The sequence below is a fragment of the Amborella trichopoda genome, chromosome 9 (assembly GCF_054954075.1).
Source record: "Amborella trichopoda isolate Santa Cruz 75 chromosome 9, AtrichopodaSantaCruz75HAP2 v2.0, whole genome shotgun sequence".
In the NCBI taxonomy this organism is placed as follows: Eukaryota; Viridiplantae; Streptophyta; class Magnoliopsida; order Amborellales; family Amborellaceae; genus Amborella; species Amborella trichopoda.
In genome coordinates, this window is record NC_142344.1 from 44,045,858 (window position 1) to 44,056,538 (window position 10,681).

Sequence of the window (10,681 nt, forward strand, 5' to 3'; positions counted from 1 at the left end):
CTCTAAAGCCCTAGATTGACTCAACTTCTATCTGAATTTGGATTGGTTAATTTGGTGCTCTGGTTCAATTCCGATTGTTGATGAATTTGATCTTTGAATTTGCTTGTTTCATGGTGAATATGTATCTTTCTTAGGAGTTTTATAGTTTTCTTTCTTGGTTTTGGAATATTTATGATCTTATTATGGTTGACTGCTAGATTTTGCTAGATCACAATGGGTTTTGTTTTCTTTGTGAGCTTTGTCACTAAATTCCGTGATCTGTTATGTCTTTTTTAAGATGGATCTTTGTTGCACTTGATTGATGGTTTATGCTGCAATTTTTTGGGTGCAAGAACTTCTAAAGTTTTAATTTAAGGACGAAGTGTGGAACTAGAAAGTGTTAGGAAAAGTTTGTGGCTTGAGTTCTTCAGAGATGACAAGTGGGTGATACAGTAGTAGTGGCTAAGAAGTGGTGGTATGGTGATGGTGGCAATTGGGTGGTAGAATGATGAAGTGTTGAGAAATGTGCATTCTGAAAAGAAGATGGAGAAAGGTAGTGTTTCTTATGTTGCGGCTTTATGTTCTCTTTCGAGTTCTCATCTCCATAGGAACCCCACTATTTTAGTTCGAGATGATATCATTAAAGAACAAGAAACTAAAATTCAATCAGCAATGATTGTAACTTTCACGAAGAGATTTCTGGAAGTATAGATGTTCCAAAAATGGGTTTATAAGACTTGGACTAAAACCTGGAGCCTGTGTCACTAAATTCCAAGAGGTAAATTTATTTGTTTTATGGGTTCTTGTGAGGAAGATATTAAAGTAATCGATTAGAGATTTTGGTGCATCCGAAGGGTTGATTTGGTCGTAGAAAGATGGGTCCTTACCTTCAAAGCCTCCCTGATCAAACCAAAATCGTCCTAGTTTGCGGTTTCTAATATTCTAATCATTGCTTGGTCCTCTGCAGTCTTTAAAGATGTAGCAAATCGATGTGGTCAGCTGATCAAGATTGATTGGAAGTTAACCAGCTATCATGCCTTTGTTTTCCTAGTAGAAACTAAAAGTATAAATCATCCTAAAGAGGGTATCCTAAAGATGGGAGGCTTTGATTTTAAACTTGTATTTAAAGAGATTCGAATTCAGAAGGGAGGTTTCGTTGAAGTCTCTTCTGAAGATGCGAAACATAGCCTGAATGGTGAATAGAATATTAATAAAAATGATGGTTCTCAAAAGCCATTATGGTTGATTCCAAGCCGCAACAATGGAGTTTCAAAAATCAACAACCGATATCATCGCCAAAAATTTTGTGGGAGGGCAAATTCAGGTCATTCTTACACTACCACGTCATCTCACAAAGGGAAACGTATCAATAAAAAATGGGTTGTTAAATTTGATGAAAACATTCTAAAAAAATCTATTATGAAAATTCCTTGCACAAAATCATTTGTTTTGGAAAGCAATGTTATTCCTTGCCATAACCAGTTTGAAACTTTTGGAAAGTTTCCCTTTGGAAGTTTGGACGAGTGGCCAATTAATTCCTTCCCACAAACTTATTCCGCAGCTTCCAAAAGAAGCTCTCATCTTACAAGTAACCCAAACGAACACCAGTTCTGAGATTCAAGCTGGCACTTTCTCTTATGCGAGTAAAGAGAGGAAATCTGAAGAAGAAAATATGTAGCAGAGGAGTCTATTTAGGAGGGTTTCTTCCAAGCAGTTAAAGATGCAAAAGAAGGGGAAGTTTGTTGAAAAACCAGTGCTCTTTTATAATGTCGAGAGTGGGGAAGAAGATAGGGAAGGAAGATCTGTTCTTTCTACCTATATTGATAACCTTTGGAAAAATCATGAAAGTGTTGTTCTTGATAACAGTAATCGAAGCCTCAGAGAACACGAGCTGGAATAACCTCTTATAGTTCCTTTGATTGCTATGAGACCACCGAGTGATGATGCTGATGATGAAGTTCATGTAGTAGATAATTTTGAGGGATTTGATGACTATGACAATGTCGATAATGGTATGTGCTTAGTGATCCAATCTTTGGAAGTTGGTATAGTTTTGGATGAAATTAATGTACGTTATGTTGACTCTCTTGACGCCATTACAAATACCCTGAAGGAGGATCATAGAAAGGAACTAGAGGAAAGGCTTGTTGGGAGAAAAATTCAGAAATCAAAGAAGAAATGAAAGCTTCAAAGAGAACTAGACAATTTGGTATGTCATATTAACTATAATCACGATGAGGTAAGTGCTTGTCCTCGCACACATTCTGAACATTTGTTGCCTATGTTTGCTGGTCCTTCAAGGGTCACCAAACATAGAGATGGTTACCAGTCTGTATGAAAGTGTTATGTTGGAATGTCAGGGCCCTCAATAGTGCTCAACGCAAGAGATATTTTTTTTTTTTTGCAGAAAGGAAATGCCTGATCTCTTACTTCTCTAGGAAACTAAATTGGAGGCCCCGACTCTTCGTACTGTCAGATTGGGATGGGGAAATAGCTCCCTGGATTTTTAGGCGTAGATTCTTCTGGTTCTTCTGGTGGCATTTGAGTCTTTTGGGACCCTTTGGTTTTGAGTGCTTCATAAAACTTTATTTCAAGTAGACACATTTCTATTGTTTTCCAAGAGCCTTTAGATAATTTTTCTTGGTGTTTATTTGTAGTATATGGGCCTAACAGAGCTGCTGACATATCTGCTTTTTTTGAGGAACTAGCAAATATTCAGTTAAATTTGAATGTGCCTTGGTTGGTTTGTGGTGACTTTAATATTATTAGATGGCCAATTGAATCTACATCCTCTCCTTCTATGTCTTCTTGTATGAGATTGTTTGAAGGTTTTATACAACACCACGAATTGATTGATCATCCTTCTATTAGGGCTAACTTTACCTGGTCTAATCATGATTTACAAGATCTTATTTTGATAAGGTTAGACAGGTTTCTTGTCACTTATGAGTTTGTTACTTGTTTCCCAAAATTAAGTGTGAAAGCCCTACCAAATATTTCTTCTGATCATGTCCCTCTTCTCCTTAATTATGAGGGTTTATTGTCTGGACCATCCTCGTTTAGATTTGATATGGCGTGACTATCAGAGAGATCTTTACTCAACCTGATTGACGATTTCTAGAAAAATACTACCATTGATGGTTGAAAAGGTTTCCAAATTTCAAAGAAGCTATAACTATTGAAACAAAGGATTATTATATGGAAGATGAATGTTTAGGGAGATTTGCAATCTAAAATTGGGGCAGTAAAGTCTTATATAGGGAAGTTAGATAATGTTCAGTTTATGAGAGGTGCTCTAATACAATATCAATTCAGATACAGAAGCTTATGGGTGGCTACATATAAACATTTCCTTAACTTGTAGGAATTCATTGAAGACAAAGATCTTGTGTGAAATGGCTCAAGGAGAGCGATAAAAACATGAGATTCTTTCATGCTATTGCTAATACAAGGAAAATGGGTAACTCAATTCAAAGCCTCCGTATTGAAAGAATAGACTGTGACAACATGTCGAAGGTTGAAAGGGCCCTGGTTGATCATTTCAAGAAGTATTATGAGGCCGATAATGGGATTCAACTATCTATTAAAGAACTACTTTTTACTAGGTTGCTGTTAGAACAAGCATAGTGGTTGGAGAGAAAATTTGAAGAGCAAGAAATCAAAGATGCAGCCTTTGGCCTAGGCAAAGATAAAGCTCCGGACCCAGATGGATACTCAATGGTATTTTTTCAATCCTTTTGGGATATTTTGAAAGATGATATTGTTCAATTATTGGAAGAATTTTATTGGAGGGTAAAATTAATATTGCTATGAATTCCACTTTTATTGCTTTAATTCCAAAGAAAAATGTCATTGCGGAGATCAAAGATATTCAAACTATTAGTCTTATTGGTAATCTTTATATAATCATCGCAAAGATTTTAGTCAATAGACTGCGCCAGGTGATTCACATGGTTATTAAAGGACCACAAGCAGCATTCTTGAAGGATGGACAAATTATAGATAGTATTTTGGTTGCACAATAATGTATCAACTCAGGAATCAAGGATAACAAATCGGGCCTTATTTATAAGCTAGACTTTGAGAATGCATATGATAAGGTTGATTGGTGGGTACTACAAAGTATTATGGCTAAAATGGGTTTTCGTTCAAGGTGGAGATTGTGGATTGATGGTTGCATGTCTTCTACCCATTTTCAATTCTTGTTAATAGTAAAGTAACCAATTTTTCAAAGGATCAAGAGGATTGAGATAAGGGGACCCTCTTTCACCATTTTTATATACCTTAGTAGCGGAGAGCTTTAGTGTCATGCTTAATGAATTGATAGTGCAAAGGATCATATTAGGTGTTAATATTGGTAATAATGGTCTTATAGTATCACATTTACATATGTTGATGATACCATTATATTTTGTGATCCCACGATTACGAAAATCACTTGCCCATAGATTTTCTTGAAAAGTGTTAAACTCTCAACTGGACTTAAAGTTAATTTGAGTAAAATCAAGCTCATTGGTATTAGTTGTCTGCAAATGGTAGTATCAAGAATGACACATTTATTAGGTTGTGGTGTTGAGTCCTTACCTTGTACTTATTTGGGAATTCCCCTAGTGGATTCGAGGCCTTCAAGATCAATTTGGGATCCAATGGTGGACAGATTTGACGAGAAATTAGACACTTGAAAAGCTAAAACTCTTGCTATTGGGGGAAGATACACGTTTATTAAATCCACTTTATCCAACCTCCCAGTCTATTTTATGTTCTTATTTAAGATGCCAACAGAAGTTGAAAAACAACTAGAGAGGATTATGAGAAATTTCTTGTAGGGAGATGACATAAGAAGGAAAAGATTTCATTTGGTGAGTTGGAAAAAAGTTTGTAGAGAAAGAGGGGGGATTGTGTATGAGGATACTGGAACATATGAATGACACTTTTAGTAAAATAGTGGTGGAGGATCCATACGCAACTTGAGTCTTTCTAAGTTCTTGTTCTGAGAGAAAAATATGGAATGGATTTGAACTTTGGCCTCCTTAAAGTCCAAGAAACAAGACAAGTTTGTCACATGTTATTAACTATGAAAGATCTTTGTATCTACGATAATTCCAAATAGTGGGGAATGGAGAATCTACCCTCTTTTGGTTTGACAAATGGATTGGAGATGACCCGTTGAGATACATTTTCCCTAAGGTTTTTTCAAAAGCTTTAAACCCGCTAGCATCTGCCAAGGAGGCTAGTGGGGGTATTGTTTGGTCCATTCCTTACAGGTACACGAAAGGTACAGACATATTCGTTGAAGAGTATCAGATATTGTTAGAATTATTGAATGACACATATTTGACTCAAAATATGGATGATAGCTTTATTTGAGATCTTACCCCTTCAGGATATTTTTTGGTTAAGTCAACCTACAATCTATTCTTTTCTAATCGTTGGATAGAATTGGATGCTGGTTTATTCAAAATTAAGAAATTGCATGTGCCTCTTAAAATGCAGCTATTCTTATAGATCATGTGTCAAGATAAATAAGCAACTGTTAACAACTTGAGAAAGAGGGTTTATTATCATCAATGTATGCATCCTATGCAAAGACAGTGATGAAACTTCAAAACATCTTTTCCTCTCATGCCCTTTTGTTACATATCTTTGGGATTGGGCTTGGCAGTGCCTCAATCTGTCATTACCTTTACCCCAAAATGTCATAGCTCTTCTTGACCAATGGATCACACCTAATATTTCAAAGATGGGAATTATTCTTTGGAGATCTATTTGAGTTAGCCTTCTTTGGAATGTGCGGAAGGAAAGAAATAGAAGAGTCTTTGATAGTATAAGTACAGATCTGTTTGCATTAAATCGAATATTTGGGTACTTGCAGCTTATTGGTTCCTTGCACATAAGGATAGTGGCTTTATTCCTAAAAGTCTTATCATTAGCAATCCCTTGGCAATGGCGATTATGGGTGTTACTACCAACACTCGTAGTGAGGTCGTTTGGATACCACCAACAGTGAACTCCTTCAAACTTAATTTTGATGGAAGTTCACTTGGCAATCCAAGGCCAGCTGGCTATAGTGGACTCATCAAAAATAATTTGGATCACATTATATTTTTTTATTCGGGTCCTTGTGGTATCACAACAGCAAATGAGGCGGAAGCACAAGGTTTATTAGAAGGTTTGAAATTTCTATTTGCTTTGGAAGGGGGCAGGATTATCGAATGAGACTCGGCAAATGTCATTGCCTGGAGTAAGAGAAAGGCCCATATTTATTGGAGATTAAGGATTATTTTTCACCAAATTTGGGATATTTTGTCAACCTCTATTGCAACGGTCCAGCATTGTTATAAAAGACGAATGAAGATGCCGATGTTCTTGCCAAATGAAGAGTCCATACTCCCTCTCTGTTGGTTACTTCATTTCTGTAATCTTGTGTCTTTGCTTGAACATCTTGTATTTTACATATGAATTAATGATGAGTCATATGTTGCCGATAAAAAAAGAAAGAAGTTATAACATGTTTGTCATAGCAACCTCATAAGGGTGGAATCAGGGAATACCCACATATTCATGCATCCACCCTTCAAAAATCTATCTTAGAGATAGATGGACGATCTGACGTAGATGAAAATTCAAAAAAAATAATTTAATTTTATTTATTATTTTTAAAATGGGTAACTCTTTAAAAATTGGGTGGGTGTGGTGTGAATATTTTTCTTAAGGGTTAAGATAAGCTTTCTCTTAGCTGGTTTTAAAGAGATAAGTTAGGCATAGTTGGACTTTTCAGGATATACACTTGGGGTACCTTGGGCTTATCTAAAATGTCCTATGTTTATGAGCTTACAATCTCAAAAGAGATTTTTATGATGAATCCATAGAGATTCACATGATAAAGGAATAGGGCGATGAATGATATTCTCTCATTGGGGGTGGATTCCCTTACAGATCCTGAGAGATGGTATATTCTCTCACCTCTTGTTTTTATCTTTATTTTTATTATTCCATTTATTTTTTTCTTCCTGCATCAGTTGGTATTAGAGGAAGTAAGATCCAAAGAGAGCAAGTAAGATCTAACGATGCTTTTTTTTGTTTTTTTTGTTTTTGCAATGCCACCAAAATTTAATCAAGCTAATCCTACTCTTGCTATGGACGATCACTAGGGACAAGCTATAGAAAATTTGACTAAATCCCTAGAGGATATTCAAACTGAAGTACGTGTGATGAAACAGAGGATACAATAGTTGGATCAAAGGTTACAACGGTTGGAAAACAATGTTCATCGTAAAGAAAGCGCTTCGCAGCTAGATCCATCTTGCACCAGTAATTCCACGACAAACCTAGAGTGTTGATTTCAAGTGTAACAAATAAGTTTATAGGCCAGATCCGCGTCCTATAGAGCAACTAGGAGATTTTGATATTAAAATTGATCTTCTAAAATTTCATGGTCAAGAGTGTTCATCGATTGCATATGGTGCTTCTTTAGAGCTTAACTCATTCTTAGTTAGGAATATTCATAATCAGCCCGAGCTCGTATTCAACAATTACTCTTGAAACACAGTTGTGGGCAAAGAGCCTTACATTAGTCTTGAAGAAATTGAAAAAAAGGTGCCGAGCCGCATGGTGGGATTCACTAATTAGCATATGGTAATTGGCTTGAAGCTCGAAGTCGAACTTTCTCAACTCCGGGAAAAAGATATAGATGAAAATTCCAAAAAGATAATTTAATTTTATTTAGGACTTACAATCTAGGAAGATATTTTTATGGTGAATCCCTAGAGATTCATATGATAAAGAAATAGGAAGATGAAGAGAGAGAAAATAGGGAGAGAGGAAAACGTGGAAGAAAGAGAGAGAGTTATTGTATTGTGGGTTTTTTTTATTTGTTTATTATTTTTCTAAAGTATATTTAAGGGGGAAAACCCGTCATTGTAAATATCAGTGAATTAGAATTGAATAAAATTTGGTCTTGAGAAGAGATCGTTGTTTAGGTAGATTCCCTTACAGATCTTGAGAGATGGTATATTCTATCAAGCTTTTCTTTATTTTATTTTCATTATTCGTGTTACTATTTCTCCCAGCATCACAATCCAAATCCTAGATTTCAATATAGAAGTTCAAGATCTAAAAATGCTCCTAGTACCTTTTTATGAGTAGTTCATTTCAATTTTGATAATCACATCTCCATTATTTTTTAACTCCAAATTCATAAATCTCAAGTAAAAACAAAATTGCAAAAATTTGAAGTATGATTAAAGTTTGCGAAAATCAAGAGAGGACACATGAGTTGGCATAAAAGACTTTTCATTATTAAAAGACAAAAAATGCCAATGAAAATAGGCAAACGGCAAATACATGTGGGAAAAGTACAAACATATCATTTATTTTTAATACAACAATCACTATTATCTTTTGGATTTCAAATCAGGTAGTTGTGTCATTGACTAGACTAAAGGTTCAAAAAGAAATTTCTCAAACTTCGTACCACACCTCAAGGCATCTAATTTGACATCTGATGGCTATGAGTATTTGTGATCCCTAGGACTCCTATAAGGCCAGGTTCGAGAAGGCCTAGAAAAGCTCGAATCATTTTCGGGCTACTCCTGTTGGCTTGCCCCGAAATCTATAGTTTCGCGCCTGGCTTGGGAATTATATGTGAAGCCTGGCTTAGTCTGAAAAATGTTTTCAATATGGTCTCGGGCCTGGGCATGGATCTTTTTCTTTTTTTTCTTTTTTTTTCTTTTTTTCTTTAGGATCTAATAGGTCCAAAGTTCAACCCGCCAAAACAAAAAAAAAAGCTATTTATTAATAATAATACAATTGAGGTAGAGACTTTGGCTACATGGCCAATGTTTGCACGTCTCTCCCTCTCCCTCCCTCTGGCCATGTCTCTCCCTTTCTCTCTCTCTATGTGCACCCCCCCCCCCTCCCCCCTCTCCTACTCGCTCTGAAACTCTCTATCTCTGAAATGTCTCTTGAATCTCTTTCTCTATGAAACCCCCTCCCTCTTATCGAAAGTCTCTCTCTAAAACGTCCTCTCTCTCTCTCTCTTTATTTCTGAAACCCCTCTATGAAATGCTCTTCCTCACTCAAATCTCTCTCTAAAACCCCCTCTCTATCTCTCAAACCTCACTCTCTCTCTAGACCCCTCTCTTTCTATCTGAAACCATCTCTCGCTAAAACCCTCTTTCTCTCACACGCAGACCTCTATGTTTCCAGTCTCTCTCTCTTCACTCATACTTTTCATCCCTCTCTCTCTCTATTAGAAACCCATGTCTCCTTAAAACTCTCTCTCTAGCTCTCTCGCTCACACACACACCCCTCAATTTCCAGCTTCCCTCTTCACTCATACTTTTCACCTCTCTCTCTTTGAGAATCATTGTTCCTCTCTCTCTCTCTCTGAAAAGGTAAATCATTGAAAGGACCATAACCATCCATTATTTGTATCGAGCGACCTCCATGTAGCTTCTCTCCAAAATTCCAAAGACCTCTACTTACAATTTCGATTACCAGCAAAGCGGCTTATGGTCTCCCCTCCCTCCTCATACAACAAATTTCATTTCCCAGAGAACCATCTGCTCCCACCTGATAATTCTTTGTAATTGTCTAAAAAACCTAATTCAGTAAAACCAAAAGGGCTTTTTGATAGAGAGAGAGATATATATATATATAGACATAGACAGATAGAGAGCAAAAAAGAGCAAAGAAAAAATAGTTTCAAGCTTGATAGAAAGAGAGAGAGAGTAAAAATAATAATATTTCGGGTGAAAGTATTGGTCGGGCCTGATTTTTCCTCACTCGTACAGCGAGAGAAAATCCTCTCTCAAACAACTGCAGAGGGTCCATGTGCACTGCACGTCTGTGAGTGTGCGCACACGTGCTCTCCTATGTGCGGATAAGAATTAACAAAGGAATAGATTTTATGATGGGGGTGTGTTTTAGGCACATACCTCGTCGTTTGGGGTTCGGGACACACCTAGGCAGTTCGCCTTCTTAGAACACTTACGAAGCCCTCCGCCTGTTTGCCATTTGGACACGAACTCTCCTCAGGCTTTAACATGTCACTCCATTCTCTTTCGCTAGAAAACTGCAATGCGGATTCGTCGATACTCCTCTATAAAAGTTCACTCAAACGAGAGGCTAGCTGGCAAGAAGTAGAATGTAGGAGAAATGGTGACAAGAATCCCCCATGCACGCAAACGTTATGCGCTCGGGCGATCAAGGCAACCAAAGGGTTAGAACTCTCTTGACTATCTGCTGAGGAAGACTCCTTCCGAGTGACTGAGAGAGAGCATATGCATCTCTCACAACTCAACTCAACTCTACAAAGAGGAAGTTAGAGCGATGGTCAGAGGGTTGGAACTCTTAGGCTGACTCTGAAAGGTATTGAGTCGAGCATATGTCGGATAACGAGATGCTGTGTGGAGCTGTAGGTTTGTTGCCTTTACGCTAGAGATGCAAGGGGAAAGAGACGGGACCGCACGTTTTCCGCAGACATGGGTTATAGCATAGGGCAAGCAACGAGTGAAGAGAGTGAGAAGAAAGAAAGAAGAGAGAGAGATAATGGAGCCGCTTGAATAGGGTAGGCCAGGGGTAGTTTCTCTCTCTGAAAGTTTTATCTCTCCTTGGCGCTAGATCCAAGGGTTAGGAGCAAAAGACAAGTGGAAATAGGCTTAATGCCTCTATTTCGTTAATGAATGATCCGACCCTTTTA